This window comes from Gambusia affinis, linkage group LG02 (assembly GCF_019740435.1).
Source record: "Gambusia affinis linkage group LG02, SWU_Gaff_1.0, whole genome shotgun sequence".
Taxonomy (NCBI): Eukaryota; Metazoa; Chordata; class Actinopteri; order Cyprinodontiformes; family Poeciliidae; genus Gambusia; species Gambusia affinis.
The window spans coordinates 3,706,499-3,729,045 of NC_057869.1; the positions used below are offsets into that span (position 1 = coordinate 3,706,499).

Genomic DNA, 22,547 nt, shown 5'->3' on the forward strand with positions numbered 1-22,547 from the left:
ACCAAAAAACAAAATTTTGAGTTTAGTCTCTGAAATGTTCTAGACAAAACATAAAATTTCAAAATTTGCTAGAAATAAGGTGAGAAATTTAGACATTTCTAAAAAAAAACAACCATGTAATTTCTCAGTTTGAAAAGTAAAATTTTGAGAAAAAACATTTGTCCTAGAATTTTTGTAGAAATTTTTCTACAAAGAAAAAAAAGTTTGAGCTTTAAAAGTCAAAAATGTTAAACATTTGAGATTCAGAAATGTCGTTTTTTTTTTTTTGCTAGATTTTTTTAAAATATTAATCTCAGACATTTTCTGAAAAACCCAAGGTAATTTCTGAGCTCAGTCAAAAATATGTGTGAAAAAAACCTAACATTTTGAGATTTATCACAGAAATATTCTTGGAAAAAAACATGGAAATTTCAAACCTTCAACTTTTGGAAACTGTCAGAGTTTCAAATGTCAAAAATATTAAACTTTTTTTTTTCTGGAGGATTACTGAAATTAATGTCTGAGGTTTTGGTGGAAATTGACTTTTTTTCAAATTGCCCCAATATGCCGTCTTATGTTGACTCTAAACACGTTTCAGCTTCTTAAAATCTCATCTATTCTTATCTTTTGGATGTAACAGCATCAGTGTAAATGCAATATTTATATTTACTTCCTTGAATCTTTAGCATGTTGTGTCCCCTGCTGTAGTTGAACACTTTAATCCCTATGAGAGTGCTAAGCTAAGCTAGGCTAGGCTAGGCTAAGCTAGGCTAGGCTAAGCTAGGCTAGGCTAGGCTAGGCTAAGCTAGGCTAGGCTAGGCTAGGCTAGGCTAAGCTAGGCTAGGCTAGGTGCTGAATCAGATGTTTCTCCTGGTTTCAAACATTCCGTCTGGGAAACTAAATGGCCGCTGAGGTCACACACAGGTCAAGCTCTCTGTACTGGAGTTCCGTATTTAGCGGGAAAATAATAAGCGAGCTGAATAAATTTGGATTTATGTTTTTAAATGTAACAGCAGTTGTGTCAAATTGTTCCAACAGAGAACTAATGCGTTGCTCTGTGTGCTGTTGTAACATCAGAGCTACAGCTGGGTGAACAAATTGTTCTTTATGGGTCAGTAGTTTCACACAATGAATGCTAATGAGGTGAAAGCAGTCGATGAAATCAAGCAGGTTTCTTTATCTCATGATTCAGTTTGAATTTCAACAAGCAAAGCTGCAGCGTTTCCATATTTTATTAACTTTTCTACCTTTTGTCACATCAAAATCAGATGGTAAAAGTATTTAAATGGGATTTTCTGTGAAGCAGTTCATAGCTGTGAGGAGAAAGGAAAAGAATAAATAGTTTCTGTTTTCTCCAGAAACAAATCTGAAGAGTTTTTCCTGCATTTGTTTTCAGCCTAAAACATTTAACAGCGGTGACTTCACTGCAGTTACACCTGCAGGCGTTTCGCTTTTTCATCCAACTAATCGCCAGAATAATCGGTACATTAATCAGTAACTGAAATAATTTAGTTGCAGCGCTATATTTTGTCATTATGAAGCATTTCTAATGCTTGTTTTTTCCCAAATAATTGATGAGCAATCGGAGTAATCGATTAATCGTCATTATAGTTGAGTAATTGATATATTAATCGCTAACTAAAATAATCTTTCGTTGCAGATCAATATGTTGTCATTATTAATCTTAAAAATTAAATTTATAAAGTTGTAAAAGCAGATTTGGGTAGTAACTAATTACATTTACTCCATTACACTTGAGTAAAATGCACTTTTATTACACTACACCTTTTTACTTGAGTAATTTAATTTTGAAGTGTCGCTGCTTTTACTCGAGTAAAGTTTCTGTATTTTCTACCCTCTGAATGAAAAACAAACATGTTTTAACCAAAAACCATCAGACACAGACACTCACCTGCAGTTTCTGTTGAAGTTTTAAAAGTTTTTTATATAAAGAAACTGATTTGGAAAAAAAAAATCTGTTGCCTGGTTTTGTTATTTTTATGGATTATTGTCATTTTTGTCCTTAAAATACCAAAATGTACACTTAATGTTATATTTTGATGATGTAATTTATATAAATATTAATTGATTCAGTAGTTGAGTAAACTTTTTACCAAATACTTTTTTTCCTCCAGTAATTTCTTGAATGGCTACTTTTTAATTTTACTTGAGTAAAAATAAGTTGAAGTAGATCTTCTCTTACTTCAGTAGTTTTTTTTTTGTGCTCTGCACACATCTGAGTAAAGTAAAAGTTCAGTATTGCTAAAAGCACGTTTTTTTAAAACGTAAAAGTAACTAGTTACAGCCCACCTCTGACTTTATGCATGCAGCAGAGACCGTCGTCCTCAGTTACAAACATGAACGAGTTTCACCACTAAGCTGCATCCAGTCACTTTTTCACCCCGCCTCCTTTTCCATCCCCCATCGCTCGTATCACTTACACACGTAATCAATACGCGCTCTCTGCTGCTATCGATCCGGGGACGGCGTGTGCTCAGCTGCTGGGCCGAGGACCGAGGACCCAGAACCGGAGGGTTGATCAGCAGCACCTGGTTCTGCTCTGCAGCCAGGAGGAAACGCAGCCAGATTAGGGAAGACTGCAAACATCAAAGCCTGTTGGTTTAAACAGGAACTGTTAATGAGCGGTTGTTAGGAAATCCATTTGCTGCAGGTCAACAGCTTCACTGGATGCTGTAATGAAGTGTGTCATTGAAGTGTAATACACAACATAATGGATAAATGAAAGTATATGTAGCTTTTAATTGACAGTTGGAGGATGTTTAAATTAGAGCGTCGTGATGTACTGCATTAAAAGATCATAATTCATAGCAGAGAGCTACAAAGATAATTTATTCTTATTGATAAACTATTCAATTCTGTTTCTATTTTCCATGAAGGCCAAATTAATTAAAATTGCTGCATCCTTAATAATCTATTTCCATAAATATTTTTAGTCTCAACAGTTTATTTTATTAAACTTTTAATTAAAAGTTCAATTATTTTATTTCAAATTTTCTGCATATTTTAGTTATTTTAAACTCCAGGTTTTGGTCAGCTCTCCCTAAACTACAGGTGTTACCACACCTGATGGTCCAGTGGACTCGGTTCGACTGGGGAACAAAATTGCAACATTTATTACATTTTCAGCTGCTGCTGTTCGCTTTCACACAGCATCGCGTCAAACACTTTGAAAAACATGTTCCCCTTCTGGCCTGTGGGGGCGCTGCAGCAAGAACCATTAAAGGAAACAACAGAAAACCCTCTGAAGAAGACACGGAGCTCAACTTCCTTCTTCACAAAATGTAAACGAAAATGGAAGAGCGTCAGATTTTAGTGGTTGCAAGTTTAGAGGAAGATTAATCTCAAAATTTCCGTTTTTTTCTAGAAAATTTCCAACTTTTGAAACTCAAAATTTACAAAAGTTGAACATTTTAAAGTTTTCAAATGTTATTTTTCTTAAACATTTCTGGATTAATCTAAAAAAACTTTTTGTTTATTTTTCCAGCAAATTGTAACTTTTCAAACAATTTTTTTTTAGAAACATTTATTAAATTTATCTTTTTTTCTGAAAATTTGTGACTTTGAAACTCAGACATTTTCTTTTTTTTTCTGAACATTTCTCATGCTAATCTAAAAATTACAGAGATTTTTTTTGTCAGAAATGTACTTCTATTTTTTTTTCTGTCTCCAAAGGCTCCAATCACTGGTGTGAAACAAACCAACGCTTTTAAAAACCAAATAAGTCACTAAAGACACCACTTAAATTCAGTGTGTACTCATAAATTTTTTGCTAATTAAAATTAGACGTAAAATTTTCCAAACCGAAGTCAGATTTCTGAAAACTCCTCCTGCTGGTGATGGATAATTTGTAGTACGTAGAGACAGAAAACCAAAACTGCTTCCTTGGAATTGAATTACGTTTCATTTTATCTCCCTTTTCTGGACATATTATCGTCTGTCAGAACCAATCAGTATAACCAAATCAGATCCAATCTGATGCGTTTGCAGCTGATTGATTCCTGCACGGTGTAATTAAATTGTTGCTGTAGCCGATAAGAACCATGACTGCTTAATGTAGGACGAGAGGCGACCCAGTATCATGGGAGCATCTTCCCACTGACAGATGAGATGTGGGACTGGGATGAGTGGAAAGTGGCTGGGATTTCTGCTGTATCTTCATATTTTAAAGATTAGGTTTAAGGTGTTAAAAGTAAAATATAAATTATGTGAAAGACTAGAAGTTGGAATTGAAGAATATGTCCAAGCAAACTGAAAGTTTTTATCTTACGGCTGAAACGATTAATCAGATTCATTGTTATTAATCGATTCTTAAAATAATCGTCAACTAATTTATTAATTGATCAATTGTTAACTGGAGTAAACAGATTCAAAAGAGGCTATTTGCTGAAAAACCAACACACTCAAGGACGCTGCAGTAATTCAGTCTTACCTGTTAACAGGCCTGTAGCTCGTAATCTGATAAAGCACCTCGGATACTCGCTGTAAACGCTTTAAAAAGACATTAAATGGCTTTTGTTAAATCCACAATGTGATTTGACATTTGGAGGTTTGAAGTATGGATGTGTTTATGTGAACAGTGATCGCAGTCGGATCTATAAAGAGCGGGTAAAGATGCTAATCAATACCCATCACAGTCCAGAAGATCAAATATTTATCCAGGAAGAGGGAGTAGAATAGACTTCCTGTCAGCTCGAACGAGCCGCGTCTCCTCAGGTTCTCCTGCCAGAAGAAAAGGTTTTATCAGGTCAATTCATAGACTTCGGTACGGAAGAATATCAGGGCCACTGGGGACAGAAAAATAATTGACATTTAATTTCAGAAGGTGAAAGTCTGGATTCTGAGGAAAAGACTAAATTAGAATGAAAACGATTAAATTCTGAAGAAAAATAAATTCTGAGAAAAAAATGATTGAATTCTCAGACTAAAGTCCAATTTCTGTGGAAAAAAAGAGAAAATTCAGACAAAAAAGTCTGAATTTTGAAAAATAAAATTCTAAGGAAAAACAAAGGAATTCTTAAAAAGATTTTGTCTGCTTTTTATAGGAAATAGAATTTCTGCTTACAATCAAACGCCTTCTGTAAGTGTAGCTTTAAAAAGCTGCGTCTTTTTAAAACAATATTGCAGAGATATTTGTTCTTATAATATAATCCTGTTCACACCTGATGGGTTTAAACCCATCAGGTGTGAACAGGATTATTTTTCTTAAGAAAAGTAAAACCCACTTAGTTACACTAATTAGTGATGTTGTGTCATGCCACACCCATAGGGGGCAGTGTAGCATTAAGCTAAAATCTGTCAGACAATCACAATCTCTCAAAACAACCACGACTTCGTGGTAGGAATTAAACATGGAGCCATTTCAGCAGGATTTTAAAGGGGATGCAATGTCCAAAACTGACATGTTGCACATTTTTATTCTTCCATTTGGATTTCCTCTAAAAACAGCACAAGCACTAAAAAACATGCAACAATAAAAACAGCCCGTGTGTAGCATTAAGTTAATATTTTTTGGTGTCTGGAAAATGAGCCATTTCAAAAGCCACAAATCGGCAGACGCAGCCCGTTACCTAGCAACCCAAGTGTAGCCCAGCTCCGTTGCCTAGCAACCAGCACAGTTGGTCAGCTGGTTTCATCGCTGTATGCGCTGCACAATGGCTGCTCGAAAAAACAAGTGTTTTGTTGATGCTCTTCAGAAACCACTAGCTTCATTCCTGTTGGTTGTGCAGGAGGCACCACTTCTGCTTTTCAAAGATGTAAGGTTGCATATCTGACCAGCAGCAGCAGCTTATTTGGATTTAAAGTGACCAAAAGACCTAAAAAGACTAAAATCTCATCATCTAAGAATAATTTTGAGCAAAAAAAAGTAATTAACATGCTTTGTTCCCCCCATAAACCTAATACCTCACCTTTAAATATAAGTTATCAACATTTCTCTACATTATTTTCTCATTCTGAAAATGTAACTCTGATGAACTAACGTCCAAATAGTCTATCTTTAATTTTGAGCTTTAATCTAATTAATTTTCATTAAGTTCCTTTATTGTGCAACGCTTGGCTGCTTTGCTTTCCAACCTTCCACAATGATGTTTAGTCAAGCAGAAAGAAACACATTAGCAGCTCCTCCTCCTACAAGATCCACCCACAGCATACATGATGATAACAACATGTTAATTTCTCTGTCTGGAGTCTCGTCTCTCTCTCTCTCTCTCTTTCTCTCTCTCTCTCTCTCTCTCTCTCTTAAATTGCCCCACATTCTGGGTAAGTTCCTGTTGGCAGAGATTGCACATTTATCTGCGTTTTCCTCTTCACTCCTTTTCCAACAAGTTTAATGACGTTTCAGTTGCTGGGATAATTCACTGCTCTCCCATTGACTGTCAGCTTCCAGCTGTTTCGGCTGCTGGCAGGCGGTTCCTAAACTCTCTTACACCAACACTTCCTGGCTCGCTGAGCTGTGACTCCAGCAGAAAGGGGGCATTGGAGGGCGGAGGAGCTCCTGTTAGCGTACCGAAGGTTCTGGCTGCAGAGCCCCTCTGTCGCCGCAGTGATAAGAGACTGATAGGGAGCTGCTGTTGCGGACGAGTTGGACACCTTGATGCATTGCTGTGCAGGAGCTGAGAGGCAACATGCTGATGATTCAGAGATTAATGTTCTGATTGTGTTCAATAAGCAGGTGTTGGTTTTGTGCAGACACCAGATTCTGGCTGAAACATCTTTTACCGAGCAGGCAAAGCGAAACGTAGCAGCTTGTTCAGTTTTTATGTCGCTTTGCCTCCCACTAATATTTAAATATTATGAATCACTTTTTATACATTGAAGGGGACCTATTAAACAAAATTCACATTTTGTATATTTCTATGCTTCCATTTTGGTCTCTACTGCTTCTAAAAACAACCCAGGGGCTTTAAAAAAACAAATCAAAACACCGGTTTTTGGCAACAAGTTGATGTTTTTTTGGTGTCTGGAAAATGAGTCGTTTCAAAAACCTAATGAATGTTCAAACGTGTGGTTGCATATGAATCATTAGTACAATCTGTATTTTAATTTTTCAAACTAAACTAGATTAAGACAAATCAGCACACACTAACTGTTACTTAGCAACCACAGCAGAGTTCCACTGTTACCTAGCAACTCAAGCGTAGCTCCAGCATGTCTGGTCAGTTGGCTTTACCTCTGTAGGTAAAAGAAAAGAAAAGTGTTTTATTGTTGACTTACCGTCCAGAAACCAGTTGGTGGTTGTGCAGACGGCTCCACTTTTGCTTTTCAAAGATGTATGGTTGTACAATTGCACATTGGTTTGCCAACATTTTCATGTGCGATTACAAACGTTCAGTTGGGGGCTTTGGGTTCGATATGAAACTTCCTCTCCATATTTTTCTTATTTTTCCTATTCAGTAACTATCCCAGTAATCATCCTCCCCAGCATGTAAGTCTACCAGTTTAGCCTACCTTTAGGATAAATTAGGTGATGTGGTAAAATTATGTTGAAATGTTGTGGTATGATTTCTTTCTAATAACTTAAGATAAGCTTCTATGTCTTTCTGAAAAGTTACTTTTAAGTTGTTTTTTTTCCAAGTCTTCTAAGATATTTGCACAGGGAACAAAAATACCTGGTAAGATTTTGGGTTTTTTAGTGTAATGCCCCCTTAAACAAAAGTCAAATCCTTCTGTTGGTAATTCTGTCTTAAAATGTTTTTAACATATTATATGATAGATATTTGGAAAATAAAGGTTATAATTTATAACAAATCCAAGTTTGCTGCTGACATTTAAAATGTTTAAAGATATTTTTATTTTGTGTTGCAGCCTGTAAATTAATGCATTTCTGCTAATCAGGCTTAACTTATTTTTAACAGCAGGCGCTCGATGTTAATCTACTACAGGATATTAAATTAAATGTAACTGCAGTTGCATGCAGAATGAGTCTGAGTACTAATGAACTGTAAGGTGCAGTACGCTGAGCTGATATGTGTGTAAATATATTATGTCGTAGGAGTCGATCGCTGCAGAGATTTTCTGCACCTGCCACATTTGGCTGCATCCATAATGCAAATGAGTCTCTCTTGGTGTTTCACGTCTTAATGTTTGACTAGCGTAAGCACTTTGGACAAAATTTTACCAAAGATTTGTGAGAGCAGCCTGCAGGCAGGTGAGTTTTATCAGAGCCACAGCTTCCTGTTTGTGTGCGCGAACGGCTGGAAGAAGGTGGGGGCATTTATCAAGTGGGAAGCTTCCAGGGGTCAGTGCGCCGTCCAATTCTTCTCTAATGAAGAACACAGCTGAACCAATCAGAGCTCTGTTGCTCTGAGGCAGCCAATCAGGCAGGTGAGGTTGTGCAGGATTGATGAGAAGAGCGAGTCCTGATGAAGGATCGCCATAAGCCGGCAGAGATAACGCTCCGCTCAATGGAAATGCAATAAAGCCTGAATGTAGCTCGGTGTTGGCTGGTTGATAACAGCCGTGCAGCAGGAAGCGTTGAAATGCAGCGTGAGACTCCAGAGCTTTACATGTAAAGCAGCATTGAAAATAGGACGATGTGTGAATGTAAGCAGACAAAGAGAGAGCCGATCATTCATTTTATCCTATAAAGAAGAGCTATTGAAGCTCTGCTGCCAACAGAACAAAGATTATACTCTGGTTTAAATCAAATCAATGCGACTAAAGAGAAATTCAAGAATGAGTTTCTCTAGATCTTGCTGAGACATTTGTCCTCTGATCCTGGAAATGATGTCCAGGTGGTAGAAGGCTAACTTTGTAACTGTCTTCATGTGACTGTAAATGTCAGAGTTCAAACTAATCTCTAGTTTTCTGCTGTAATAACTGAAGGTATACAATAGGTATTTTGTTTCATATAACACAGTAGGAGTGTTACCGATAAACCTTTTATGGATGCAAAAGCAAGAACCCCCCACTTGATGACTTTGTGTTTCTATGTTTGATATGATGTAGAGCACTTTGAAAGACCTTGCTGCTGAAATGTGTTACACAAAGAAAATTTGATTGATTGATTGATTGTTCCTGCCGCCCCCACAAACTGCCATCCTGGGCAGTTGCCCATGTCCCCCATATCAGAAACCGCTACTGTGTGGATGAATATTTCTGTCATGTCAGAATGAAAGAAAACATCAACAGAGATTTTCTTTATGTCTCCTAGAACACAGAGAAATACATTTACACCAGAAAAATAAAGAACAGAACAGCAGCGACATCAGAACAAGGAATCCTGATCTATCCGGGTTTCCAGAACTCTGCTGAGTCCTCAGCGTGACCAACCCCAACTCCAGCCAGTAGCGGTTCAGTGAATCTGGTCTGGACTCTGTGGAGGAGAGTCATGGTTTCAGAGACGCTGTAGAAGGACAGAATACCTGCTCTGTGATCCAGGTACACTCCGACTCTGGAGGAAACTGGACCTGAGATGGAGGTCCAGATGTTGTTGTGACCAAAACTAAAACTGTTTTGGGAACAGTGTAATGCCCAAGATTTGTCATTAAATCCAAATCCACATTCATTCCCACTTCCTGCTCTGCTGATAGTTTTGTACGCAACTGATATATAAACACATGTCCCGCTCCTCTCCACCTCCCAGTAACAACGTCCAGTCAGACTCTCTCTACTCAGAACCTGTAACCATCCAGTGAATCTGTCTGGGTGACTTGAATAGGGCTGATCCTCATTTATTCCTGTCACCTTCCTGTTCCCCTCTGATAGTCCCAGCTCTGTGTTTGCTGTGTTTGGATCCAGAGTGATTTCACATGAACATTTTAGGAATCCAGCTCTGCTCTTTGGTTCTGGTTCCGACAGTAGAACATCCACCTCAGATACCGTCAGTGAGATGTTTGTCCATGAGTCTCTCAGGACGTCTTGTAGTTTATCTCTGAGCTCTGACACAGCTGCTGTCACGTCCTCAAAGTATCTCAGAGGACGGATGTTGATGCTGGATGAGTGTGTAGACTCACTGAGTGCTGGCAGTGAGGGGTAGTTGAGGAGAAACTGGTTGTGATCCTCTGTGTGTGAGAGCTGCTCCAGCTCAGCGTCTTTCCTCTTCAGCTCAGTGATCTCCTGCACTGTAAAAAGTAATAAGTTCACTTTACTTAAAAAAAGTTAGGAAACCGATTGCCTCAAAATCTTCAAGTAAAGTAGCTAATTCATTTTAAGGTGTTATTGCTAAAAATAACTATGTTTAGACCACTCAGATAAAGACAGTAAACCTGAGTGCCGTTAACTCAAAATCATTAATTGGGTTAACTGTAAAATATTCATTCAGACAACTCATGCAATGGCAGTAAACCTGAGTGCCGTTAACTCAAAATCATTAGTAAAGTTGACTATAAAATGTCAATTATGACTACTTCAAATTGTGAGTTATGTCAATTAAGCAGTACTCATAAAAATAAGTTATGTTTAAGAGTTCACATTACTTGCAAAATATCAGGAAACCGATTGCCTTGATATGTTCAAGTAAGATGAACCAAAAGTGTTAAGTTATTGGAACGAAGAGCCAACAGACAGTTTGAATGGAAAAAAATGTTTAATAATTAAACAAGTTTACCTTAAATACAAGGTTCTCAAGTGTGGTTACATACACACTAACCTGGAAACAAAGTTTTCCATAGACTTTTTTAAGGAAAAAAAAACACACTACTTTTTTTTATAGGGTAGCCCTCAAACTAATATTGAAACCTTCAAATGGCCCTCAGTCTTTAAAACTTTGAGAATCCCTGCTTAAATGTCTTTGTTGACTGGTGTGAAACAAAAACTCAATTCTCAATACTAGAGCCCAACATTTATCATAACATTGATAAAGTAAATAATGAAGTAGTGAAGTGAAGTAATGTTTCTTCCTCATTAACATAAAACCATTTAGTAGTCTGCAAGTGCAATGATGCTCTCTCCAACAAAAACAGAATCAAACAAGAAATAAAAATCACTTTTCCAATAAGGGTAAAGGTATCAACGTTGATCCATAATGTCACATCACATTCACTCATTGCATCAGAAGATTTTTGAGTGATTGTATTTTTGGTTTTAGGGATTTATGTCCAAGTGAGAGAAGCACCCTTTGGATGAAGTCAAAGGTGTACTTCAGTTGTAGAGGGTACTCCAAATTCAGAGTATAAATAAGTCCAAAGAGCAAGCACATGGCATGTGGAAGATTCCCAAGATCATTCATGACAAGACTTCCTTCCAAAATGATGGCAGTACTTGAAGACTGGAGGTGCAGTGAGTCAGTGGAGGCCTGCCTGTCCTCAGGAATGATGGTCAGGATCCCAATGGGGGTGTGAGACAATGGGGTGTGTCTAGGTCTTCGCAGTCCTACCAATAGAAGTAACACCACAATTACATATCAACATAACACTTCTTTAGGGTGACCAGACGTCCTGTTTTTCCCGGACATGTCCTACTTTTCAGACCTAAAGAAATGTCCGGGGGGAATTTAAAAATCGTTAGGGATTTTGGTCAACTGCCTCAAAACACATTACATAGCTTGTGCATTGTGATTACATTGCCACTCCGTTCCACTACTCCATTCCAGGTTTCTTTGTATGGCAAAGAAATCGGTAGCACATGTACACACATGTGCTACCGATTCTTAATGCTACCGCTGGTTCTATCCCCCCACCCACCCCCCGTTGGCGCATGTGTGTCCGCCGATTCTACCCCCCCGCCAACAAAAAAAGAAGTGTCCTCCTTTTCAGAAACCCAAATCTGGTGACCCTACACTTCTTCATCACGGCTGCTTCTCCTACAGTTTACAGCTGTCCCACCTATGGCAGTCTACTCATCATAAGCCTTCTATAACAGTACAGCGGCTTTTTTAACCCGCCAACATCTTTATCCTTATCCCTTTTCCGTCTTTTGTTTTTTTGCGGACAGCTTTTTGCACTGCCGCTCCATCTTGTTGCCACTAAATAAACATGATATTTTCGACTAACGTTAGTCCCAGGCATCGCTAAATCATTACACATAAAGTTAACCTCAAAACCTGGACTTACGGATGAATTATACGGCCGAGATAACGAATATAAGTTTGCTAAAAAACAGTGGGACTTACCGTGACCAAACTTAGCTGCAGCAACCGCCGTATTGTTGACAGTTTGGAGCTTCTTTCAAACACGACGTCACTCGTCAGTGTCCAATGCGCATGTGCGTTCAACGAGAGCTGCCGAATGATGCCGAGTTTTTTGCTGGTTATGCAGATGCGTTTTGCTCACTCATAACTCCAAGTTCGGGTTACTTGCTGCTGATGAGTTTGATTACTTGCCTCAGTAGAAAGTTGTCTTTGCTAAGTTTAAGTTAGTATAGTGAACAGACTAAGCTGGAATGAGTTCAGGTCACTTTTCTTTTTGAGTACACTTTACTTTTACATTTTACAGTGTGCTCCAGCTTCTCCTGAACATCTTTGACTCGACTCACTTCAGTTTCCTGCTGGGATCTGATCTGCTGCTTCACCTCAGAGCTTCTTTCCTGGAGGAGACGGATCATCTCAGTGAAGATCTTCTCACTGTCCTCCTCTGTTTTATCAGCAGAGTGATTGATGGCCTCCACTTCCTGTTGAAGCAGCTTCACATCTTTCTCTCTGTCCTGGATTCTCTGCTGGATGTTTCCTCGTCTCTCCTTCAGCTCTCTCTGCCTCTCAGTCCTTTCTGCTGCAGCTGAGACTTTGTCATGACCTTTATGTTCATCCATGGTGCAGAGATAACAGATACACTTCTGATCAGTGCGGCAGAATATCTCCAACAACTTATCATGCTTAGAGCAGATGTTGTCCTGGAGGTTCTTGGACGGCTCCACCAGCTTGTGTTTCTTAAAAGCAGCTGAATCATAATGAGGCTGAAGGTGTTTCTCACAGAAAGAGGCCAGACAGACCAAGCAGGACTTGATGGCTTTCAGTTTTCTTCCAGTGCAGAAATCACAGGCCACATCTTCATGTCCAGCATAGCGGTGATCAGCAGGAGCAGCTTGGAGTCCAGTCTTCTTCAGCTGCTCCACTAAAGCTGCTATAGCATGGTGTTCTTCTTTAGCACAGGCCTCGGTATGAATGTTTCCCTGCACTGAGGGCAGCTGTGGATCCTCTTCTGATCCTCTCCATCCCAGTGGGTTTCAATACAGTTCATACAGTAGCTGTGACCACAGGAAGTAGTCACCGGATCCTTCAGTAGATCCAGACAGATCAAACAGGAGAAAGTTTCTCGGTCGAGCTGATTCTGCTCCATTTCTGTTCTAAGTCACAGTGACTGTGTGAGTTTCACTTCCTGAAACAGAAACAGTTTGAGCTCTTTCCTGTAAATCACGTGTCAGTGCAGAGAGGCTGCAGCCAATCAGCTTTCACCTTCAGCAGACGCTGGATCAACTCAGCATTAAGGCGTGTTTAAGAGCAGGAAGGACAGAAAAATCAGCCGTAAGGAAAACCTGGAAGATGATTAACTGAATGAATGTTTTAAGGAGGGAGTCTGACTATCCTACTTTAGTTAGTGATTCAACTAAAGTTTATTTGTATTACACATAAAGCGCTTTATATCATAAAACCATTAAAAAAAAATTATGAAAATATTATACAGTCACCAACTGTGAAACCAGTAACAAGCATTACATTTTAAGTACCATCAACAAAATCATCAATATATATATTAAATAAATTGATCAATGGTTCACCTGCTACTATTAATCAAAATCAAATCTAACCAGGTGGATTTTTAGATTTAAAGGAAGTTAGCAGAACCAGAACCAGAAGACCCAAGAGGTCTGGAAGGTTGATACAACAGCAGCAGATCTTTATTGTATTGTGGTGCTAAATTGTTAGTAATTTATAAACTAATAGTATTTAAAAGTTCTCTCTGTCAGTGGAAGGACTTTAGAACTGGCATGATTTTCTCTATATTCTTGGTTTTAGTCAGAACACCAGCAGCAACATTGTGGATCTGATTGATTTTTTTTAGGCAGATCTATGAAGACACTGGTACAGTAATCAATGTGACTAAAGTACCAGGATGAGTTTCTATAATGCTGAGACTTTAGTCCTTTACTCCTCAAAATGTTCTTCAGGTGATAGAAGGCTGACTTTGTAATTGACTTTATGTGTCTTTGACGGTTCAGGTTGGAGCACGTCCTGTAGTGCTCCAACCTGAACACTATCAAAATCATGCCAGATGATTTTGGGCCTGATCTCTAGTTTCCTGCTGTAATAACAGAAGCTGTGTAATGACTCTAGATCGCTCCTCTTTAGGTCCAAATTAATAGATTTATTTCACAAACTTAAATTTATAATGCTGGGATTTTATGTGGTTGATCAATAGATGTTGCATAACTCAGTGGAAAAAAATTGTTAAATATTGTTGTTAAAACATGTTTGTTTTTTATTTAGTGGGAAAAGAATCTAGACATTTTACTCAAGAGTAGAAATGTTTCATAATTAAATTGCTCAAGTAAAAGTAAAAAGTACAGCATAGAGTAAATGTAACTACCATACTGTGTGTGAATGCCTAAAAGAAAAAATAGTTGAACCAGTTGCCACAACTTTAATCCTACTAAAACACGGTCTTCCATACGAATGCAAAACATGAATAAACTTACTATTAATTATTGGTTTCATTCATTTATTTAAAATTGTTTCCAACCGATTAAACTGTTTTAGTGTTTTAGTTTGGCACCATCCAGCAGAGGGCGCCACATCTTTAAGCGGCTCACGATGTAGAAAAATAAAGAGGGGGAAAGTGAAACGGTCCAAACGAGCAGGACCTCGCTGCAGCAGACAGAACGGAAAGGTTCGGGGACGGACCGCTGGCACTTTCATACGTTAGTTGGAAACGGGACCATTGCAAGCACAAGTACTGAGTAGCTGTTAAAATTACATCATCAAACGGACCAAAATATGAAGGTTAGTAGAAATTTTGGTATTTTAAGGAATAAAATGACAATAATCCATATAACTAACAAAAAATAACAAAGTCAGGTAAAAGAAATGTTTTCCAAATCAGTTTCTTTGAATATGAAACTGAAGCAACAAAAGCTGCTGGTGTCTGTTTCTATAAGTTAAAACATGTTGGTTTTTCATTCAGAAAGTCCAGAAATTTTACTCAAGTAAGAGTAGCGATACTTTATAATAAAATTACTAAAGTAAAAGTAAAAAACACAAATTAGTAAAATAATTCTAAAATGCATTAATTAAAAAAAGTTACTCAAGTAAATGTAATTGAGTAAATGTAACTAGTTACTCCCGAACTCTGACTATACCAGGCACTATTACAATTTCTAGTTATGTTTTAGCACAGATTGTGCTTTAGGAATTGAGGAATTTGACAAGAAATCCAATTAAAAAATGTTAATTTTGATGAATTCATCCTCTAAGTTGTAGCTGCTGTGAACGCATGTTTCCATTACTTCCACATGAAAACCTTCAGTCAGGTGCGTTTCAACATGATTGAGCTTTGTGCTGCAGACCTTGAAGAGTAATTACTGAATCGTTGCATTTCTTATCCTACAGACTTGCCATCAATGCCGTTGCTCCACATTTCAGGTGTCTTATCAAGGACATCCCAAGGTTTGTTGGCTTCTTTTTAAAAGTGTGTCATAAGAGAAAAATCCAATAAATGAGCCTTCACAGACGTACGGCCTCGTTTTGAGGGAACTTTTTACTGTGAAGGCTTTACAGGCCTGAAAAAGACCTTGAAGGCCAGTGTTTTTGCTCCATTGGTTTTATTTTTGACAGTTGAGCTTTTATGCTCCATAATAGTTTAATTATGGAGTCACTGCCTTGGTTTATTGGACCTCAGCTGGTAAGATTTCTGTATTTTGATCAGGGTTTTAATAGTTGGATCAAGCTGTTGAATGTCTGGTTGACCCTCTGTGTCTTTGTCCCAGTAACAGTCTGTCAGGTTTCCACTTAAAACTTTAAAGGTGATCTATTATGCTTCCTTGAACAGGTTGGAATAACCCTAACGGTGATACAAAACATATTCCTTACATTTTTTGCTCAAAATCATTCGTAGATTATGAGATTTTACATCTCAACGGCTCAGTGTTTGCACTTGCACATGAAAATGGCTGCAAACAGATTATATAACCTTTCATATTTGAAAAGCATTACTAGGGCCAACTGCACAATTACAGTACAGTAAGTGCTTTCTGGACTGTAAGTAAACAACAAAACACATGTCTTTTCCGGCAGCCATTGTACTGTACATACACTGGCTGATCAAAAGTGCTGGAATTCTGCTTGGGTTGCTAGGTGACGGACTGGGCTTTGCTAAGGTTGCTAGGTAACGAGACAGTGCCTGGTGATTTGTGACGTTACATTACAAACATTTTTTTATTAGTTCCACTGCAAAAACAACATTTTACCAAGTGAGTTTAATCTGGTTTCTAGGTAAATATTTTTGTATACTTGAACTAAGATAAAACTAACTTACAAGTAACTTCAGTTAGAAATATGAACTTGTTTCTTAATTATTGATGATAAAAGGTAGCTCCATTTACAGATTATTTCACTTGTTACATGAAAACGTATCTTAATAGTGTAATAATCTGCAAGTGGTCCATACTTTTTCATCAATATTAAGGAAATATTTACTTAAAACAAGCTCCTATGTTTTGCTGAAAAGATACTTGTGAGTTTGTTTGTATTACTGTAAATGTACTAAAATATTTGCGCTAGAAACCAGACAAAAATACGTGGTAAGATTTTGTCATTTTCCAGATACTAAAAACATTAACTCGATGCCAAAAACCAGATGAGTGATTTTTTTTTTTTTTTAAGCACTCTGGGTTGTTTTTAGAAGTAGTAAAATCTCAAATGGAAGTACAAAAGCATTAAAATGTGAATTTTGCCTCATACCTCCTCTCTAAGTGAGCTACTTGCAGTCAGAAAAACGTCTTTCGAACTCTTTCGCTATCGACCAGAGTTGCTGTCGTCTGTTGATGATTTATTTGAAGTGAGAAGTGTTCATCATCGCAGAGGAAGATTACTCCTCCATGCCGAGACAATCCTGTCTCTTTCTGTCTCTCATCATCTTCGTCATCTTCCAGAGTAAAGATCCTTCAGTCCTTTCCACTTAAACGTGTTGTAGTTTTCTGTCCTTCTGGATGTTTATTGATCCACATCTTCCTCTTTCTCCTCTTGTTAGACGCTCTAGTTTATTGATCTTAGTGTAAACTTCACAGTTCCTGAATTTGACTTCATATGACATGAAGCTGCTGGCTTGAGCAAAGAAATACCTGTAGAAAAGTGTCAATTTAAGCATAAAAGCCCTTGTTTTTTACACAGTAGCCAGTTTTTATGACTGTCGGAAATCATTATGTACTGAGTTTAAGTGCTGTTTAAAAGGTAATGATAAACACATGATGTATCGGCCAAATTACCCACAATGGCTTTCCATTATACTTCTAATAAAACGCATTATAAAACATGTTCCCTGTGGAATGAAACGCTCCTAAAAGTTGAGACGCTTCAGTTGTAACCAGGCAATTTTAAGCTTTATTTGTCTGTATAAAAGATGAGACACAGATTGATTTAAATATGTGCAAATAGAGGAAAAATAAAAAGCGATTTACTGAAGATAAATGTATGTATTTAAAAATAAATAAATACACAGTTATGAACAGGAAGTAAATTAGATGTTTCCTAAAAAATACATTTCTGATTTTCACATTACTAATAATATTCCTAATACATGTCAGTTAATTGATGTGAAAAGCTGCTTAATAAGTAACCCAAGTCCTGTGTGAATTATAACATCTGTATTTTCTTGACTAGGCTATATGGGTGAAAAACGTATCGCATTATAAGCGTTTCATATCAGTTTATCGATAACTATTGATTCGTTTTTTGTTTTAAGTATTTTAAATACCGGCAAACCAGTTTCCTGTTTTACCCTCAGTTTCAACCCCGCGCCGTTGTTTTTCTATTTTTAAGCAGTTATGAGGCACAGAAGCCAAACCTTAACCTGCTGCTGCACATGTTGCTCAACAAGTTGTTGCTAGGTAACCAAAGAGTGAGTGAGTTGCTAGGTAACCAAAGAGTGAGGCAGTTAGTAAGTCTTGCGTACTTGGCCGTGAGAAGTTGAGTGGCTAAAGTCTTTCCTCTGCCTACATCTCCCAGAATGCCGTGCGGTTCTGGATTGCAGTTCTGTGGAATTATAAAAATTCTAATGGAATTAATTTCTGTTGATATTGACAATGTGTGTATTCTGATGTGTATCGTTATTGACTTATTGCCCAAACCTCATAAATATACACCTGTATATGTAAGTGTATGGTGTGTAAGATGCCACCAACTGTTTTGGAGTGGAACTGCATCAGTCTTTCATGTAGAAATGTAAAGAGCCTGCAGATCTATTTACATTTAAGGCGGTCCTGGAAGAAAAGCCGCTGGAGATTGCAAAAACCTGGAAACTTGTTGAGGCGATGACCCTGAACACACAGCCAGCGCTACAAAAGAGTTGGGTCAAAGCATTTCAGTGTATTAGTGTTACGCCCCCAAGGTCTAGGGGTCCAGGGGCGGTAACATAAAAATGTCCAGAGAAAAAGAATTAAATAAAAGAGGTGATTTATTACAAAAAAGGGTTTCACAGAACCAAAACAAAGTACAACATAACCCAATTGAAACAAAAGAAAATGACTAACAAATGTAAGACTGAGCAGTGCAAATTAAATTACAAAAGTTCAAACAAATCAGTCCAAAGGTAACTCAAACAATCCAAATCAAAAGACACAAAGGGAACACCAAACCTCCCTAGCACAAGCTAGTAGCAGCACACACAATCAAACTGCTTTAGCAGTAGCAAACAAAGTTCCAAGTGCTCTACAAAGCAGCATCAAACAAAAAGTAGGGGAACAGCTTTACAGAACCTCTTCCTACTAGCTGTCCCCCTGAAGGACTGTTCCAAGAGCCTTTTAAAGGTACAGGTGAGGCTCATCAGCATCTGATTGGCTGGCCACGATCTGCTGATCCAAGGGTGTGTGTCTCCTGCAGCTTCCAGGCAACCAATCAGAATAAGTGTTGTCACAGCTGATCCTGCTTAACAAAAGAAAAAGGAGCATGTACAGCCTCAAGAGGCCAGGGGCCGTAACACTCCCCCCCTTAAATTACAAAACCCAGTTTTGTAAACTACTAAATGTCACATACATATATATACACAAAAACCATACTCACAACCTGGAAAGGCCATCTGCAAGAACGTTTTCTGTTCCTTTTTTATGTTGAATGTTTAGATTGTATTCCTGTAGAAGTAATGCCCACCGCATAAGTCGCTGATTGTGGTTGTACATGCGAGAAAGGAAAACTAAGGGGTTATGATCAGTGAACACATCAATAGGTAAACTACTGGAACCAAGGTATACGTGGAAGTGCTGAAGAGCCAATAATAGAGCCAAGGTTTCTTTTTCAATGGTGGAATAGTTCAGTTGATGTTTGTTGAACTTACGAGAGAAATAACAAACAGGATGGTCTAAACCCTGCAAATCTTCCTGTATTAGCACAGCTCCAGCTCCAACAGTGCTGGCATCCACCTCTAGTTTAAATGGTCTGGTCAGATCCGGTGCAGCTAATACTGGGGTGTGACAAAGAAGAAACTTAGCACTTGCAAAAGCATTCTGGCACTCATCTGACCAAACAAAGTCAGTTTTTGGGCTAAGTAGATTTGTTAACGGTTGCACTACTGAGGAGAAATTTCTGCAAAAATTCCGGTAATAGCCAACCATACCCAGAAATCTACGCAGCTCACGGCGGGTTTTGGGTGTAGGGTAATCATTAATTGCCACCACTTTAGCGTTGAGGGGACGGACTTGGCCCTGCCCACCTCTTTGCCTAAATATGTTACCGTAGCTTTGCCGAATTCACACTTTGCCAGGTTAAGGGTCAAGGAAGCTTGAGCCAAATTGTGAAATACTTGGTATAGTATTTGCAAGTGTTCCTGCCAGGTTTCAGTATATACCACCAGGTCATCTAAATAAGCACTACAATTGGAGACACCACACAGTACTGTATTTATCAGCCTCTGAAAAGTAGCTGGAGCGTTACACATGCCAAATGCCATGACAGTGTACTGCAAAAAGTCATCTGGGGTCACAAAAGCTGAAATGTTGGAAGCCCTTTCAGTCAAAGGGACTTGCCAATACCCCTTGAGAAGGTCCAACTTTGTAACATATTTTGCAGCTCCAATATTGTCCACACAGTCTTCAATTCTGGGGAGCGGATAGGCGTCAGGTACAGTGACAGAATTTACCTTACGAAAGTCAGTGATAAAACGTGGTGAACCATCTGACTTGGTTTCTAATAAACAAGGTGAGCTCCAGGGGCTTTGACTAGGTTTGGCTAGACCATGTTCCAGCAGATATTCAGTTTCCTGTTTCATTAAAGAGCGTTTTGTGGGATTAGCACGATAAGGATGCTGTTTGATGGGTTTTGCATTTTGAACATCTATGTCATGTTTTAGAACTGTTGTAGGTTTTGGTACATCATTGAACAAACATGTGTATTCATTAATGAGGACCATTATGTCCTTTTGATGTTCAGGAGGTAAATGTTCAAGCTGGCTCGGTAGAGATTTTAACATCTCTGAGTTTGTAAGGCGAGGACTAGAACAGATGGGATAATTCATTCTTAGGCCATCAGCATTACTTAGCTCATCTACTTCTAGTTGACTTATGACTGCAACCGGAGAACACCCTCCACTAGGTTCTGAAACAGGACGAGAGTGGTACAACTTTAGCATGTTCACATGGCAAACACGAGTTTTACGCCGCCGGTTCGGGGTACCAATGACATAATCATTCTCCCCAATTTTCTCTAGGATTTTATAAGGGCCATCAAATTTGGCAGACAAAGCTGAGCCAGGAATAGGTAGGAGCGCAACAACCTGATCTCCTACCTGAAAAACTCTTTTGACAGAGGCTTTATCATAGCGCTGCTTCATTTTCCTTTGAGAGTCAGATAAATGCTTTTTAGCTAGATCATTAGCTTGACACAGACGCTCCCGAAAGGCTTGCACATACTTAGTGAGACTTTTCTTAGAACCGTTTGCCGGAACCAAGAAGGTTTCTTTTAAAGCTCTTAAAGGGCCACGGGGTGTGTGACCAAATACTAGTTCCGCTGGACTGAAACCCAGGGATTCCTGAACAGCTTCTCTAGCAGCAAACAATACAAATGGGACCCCCTCATCCCAACTTTTATCAGTTTCCAGACAATATTTGCGCAGCATTGACTTTAAGGTCTGATGCCATCGTTCTAAAGCACCTTGGGACTCTGGGTGGTAAGCAGAGGAAACAACATGCTTAATGTTTAATGTCTTAGCTACCTGGTTGAACAATTTTGATTGAAAATTTGTTCCTTGATCTGTTTGAAGAGTTCTAGGTAAACCAAACATAGAAAAGAACTTTGTCAGAGCTTTAACCACAGATTTGGCTGTAATCTTATTCAAAGGGATTGCTTCAGGGAATCGCGTTGCAGCACACATAATTGTGAGCAAATATTGATTTCCACTCTTTGTTCTGGGTAAAGGTCCAACACAGTCTACTATGACATGGTCAAATGGTTGATCTATCACCGAATAGGACACAATGGAGCAGGTGGTATCACCTGATTTGCCAGCAATTTGACACACATGGCAACTACGACAGAACTTTGAAACATCACGTTTCATTCCAGGCCAGAAGAAGTGCTTTAACAGAAGTTGGTATGTTTTGGTAACACCTAAGTGACCCGACCACTGGCTTTCATGAGCCAGAGATAGCACTTTCTGTCGGTATGTGTTTGGTATAACAATCTGTTTAACAGTACCCCAGTCTGAGCTTCCCGCACCTGATGAAGACCATTGACGCATTAAAACACCTTGTTCCACAATGTAAGCTTGTTTCTCTTTATTGGCTTGATCAGCACTTACCACATTCTTGAAACATCTTTGTAATGTTTCATCAGCTTGTTGAGCAGATGACAAGTGTTGTCTGGTCATGGGATGGATGCTTTCTCCCAAAGTGAACCAGGCTCCTCCAGCTCCACCAAATCTGGAAGTAACATCATGCTGTTACCGTTATTCTCAGCATCCCCCTCACTGGAAAATGGAGACATCAACACAGAATCAGAGATTGAAATATCAGCGCCTTTGCGTGCTTGTGCACGGGTGACCACACAGGCTGGGTACAGCCCAGGATCTGAAAAGTCTGGGGTTGGCTGATTTAATGGATTTTCTAAAACCTCCAGACTGGGAAGTACTAAACCTCCTGCTATGTCATTGCCCAGTAGCATAGCCACACTATGGGTAAATCTGGGCAGATGGCAACGGAGAAAACCCTGTGACAAGTTTTGATTTTATATAAACCCGTGGACTGGTCTTGGAGCGTAGCCCATCTCTATTCCCTCAGAACAGAGTTGTAACCACAGGCACTCTCAGGTGAGAAAGGTAAGACATTAGCGAGAATAATTGACTGAGAACCTCCAGTGTCTCTCAGGATGCGTACTGGCTTTAAATCAGAGGGCTCAGTCAGTGAGATCAAGCCATCAAAAATGAATGGTTCAAAACAGGGATCAGGTAATTTGTTACCACAATCAGTGCTCTTAG

The 22,547-nt window shown here is 38.7% G+C and overlaps 1 protein-coding gene and 1 pseudogene across 1 annotated transcript in view; one reads left to right on the plus strand and one right to left on the minus strand.

Annotated features, from left to right (window-relative positions):
- nav2a (neuron navigator 2a) overlaps positions 1-22,547 on the plus strand; it is a 251,668-nt gene that overhangs the window by 14,209 nt on the left and 214,912 nt on the right. The gene's annotated exons all lie outside the window — the stretch shown is intronic.
- Positions 9,123-13,225, minus strand: LOC122842155 (annotated as a pseudogene).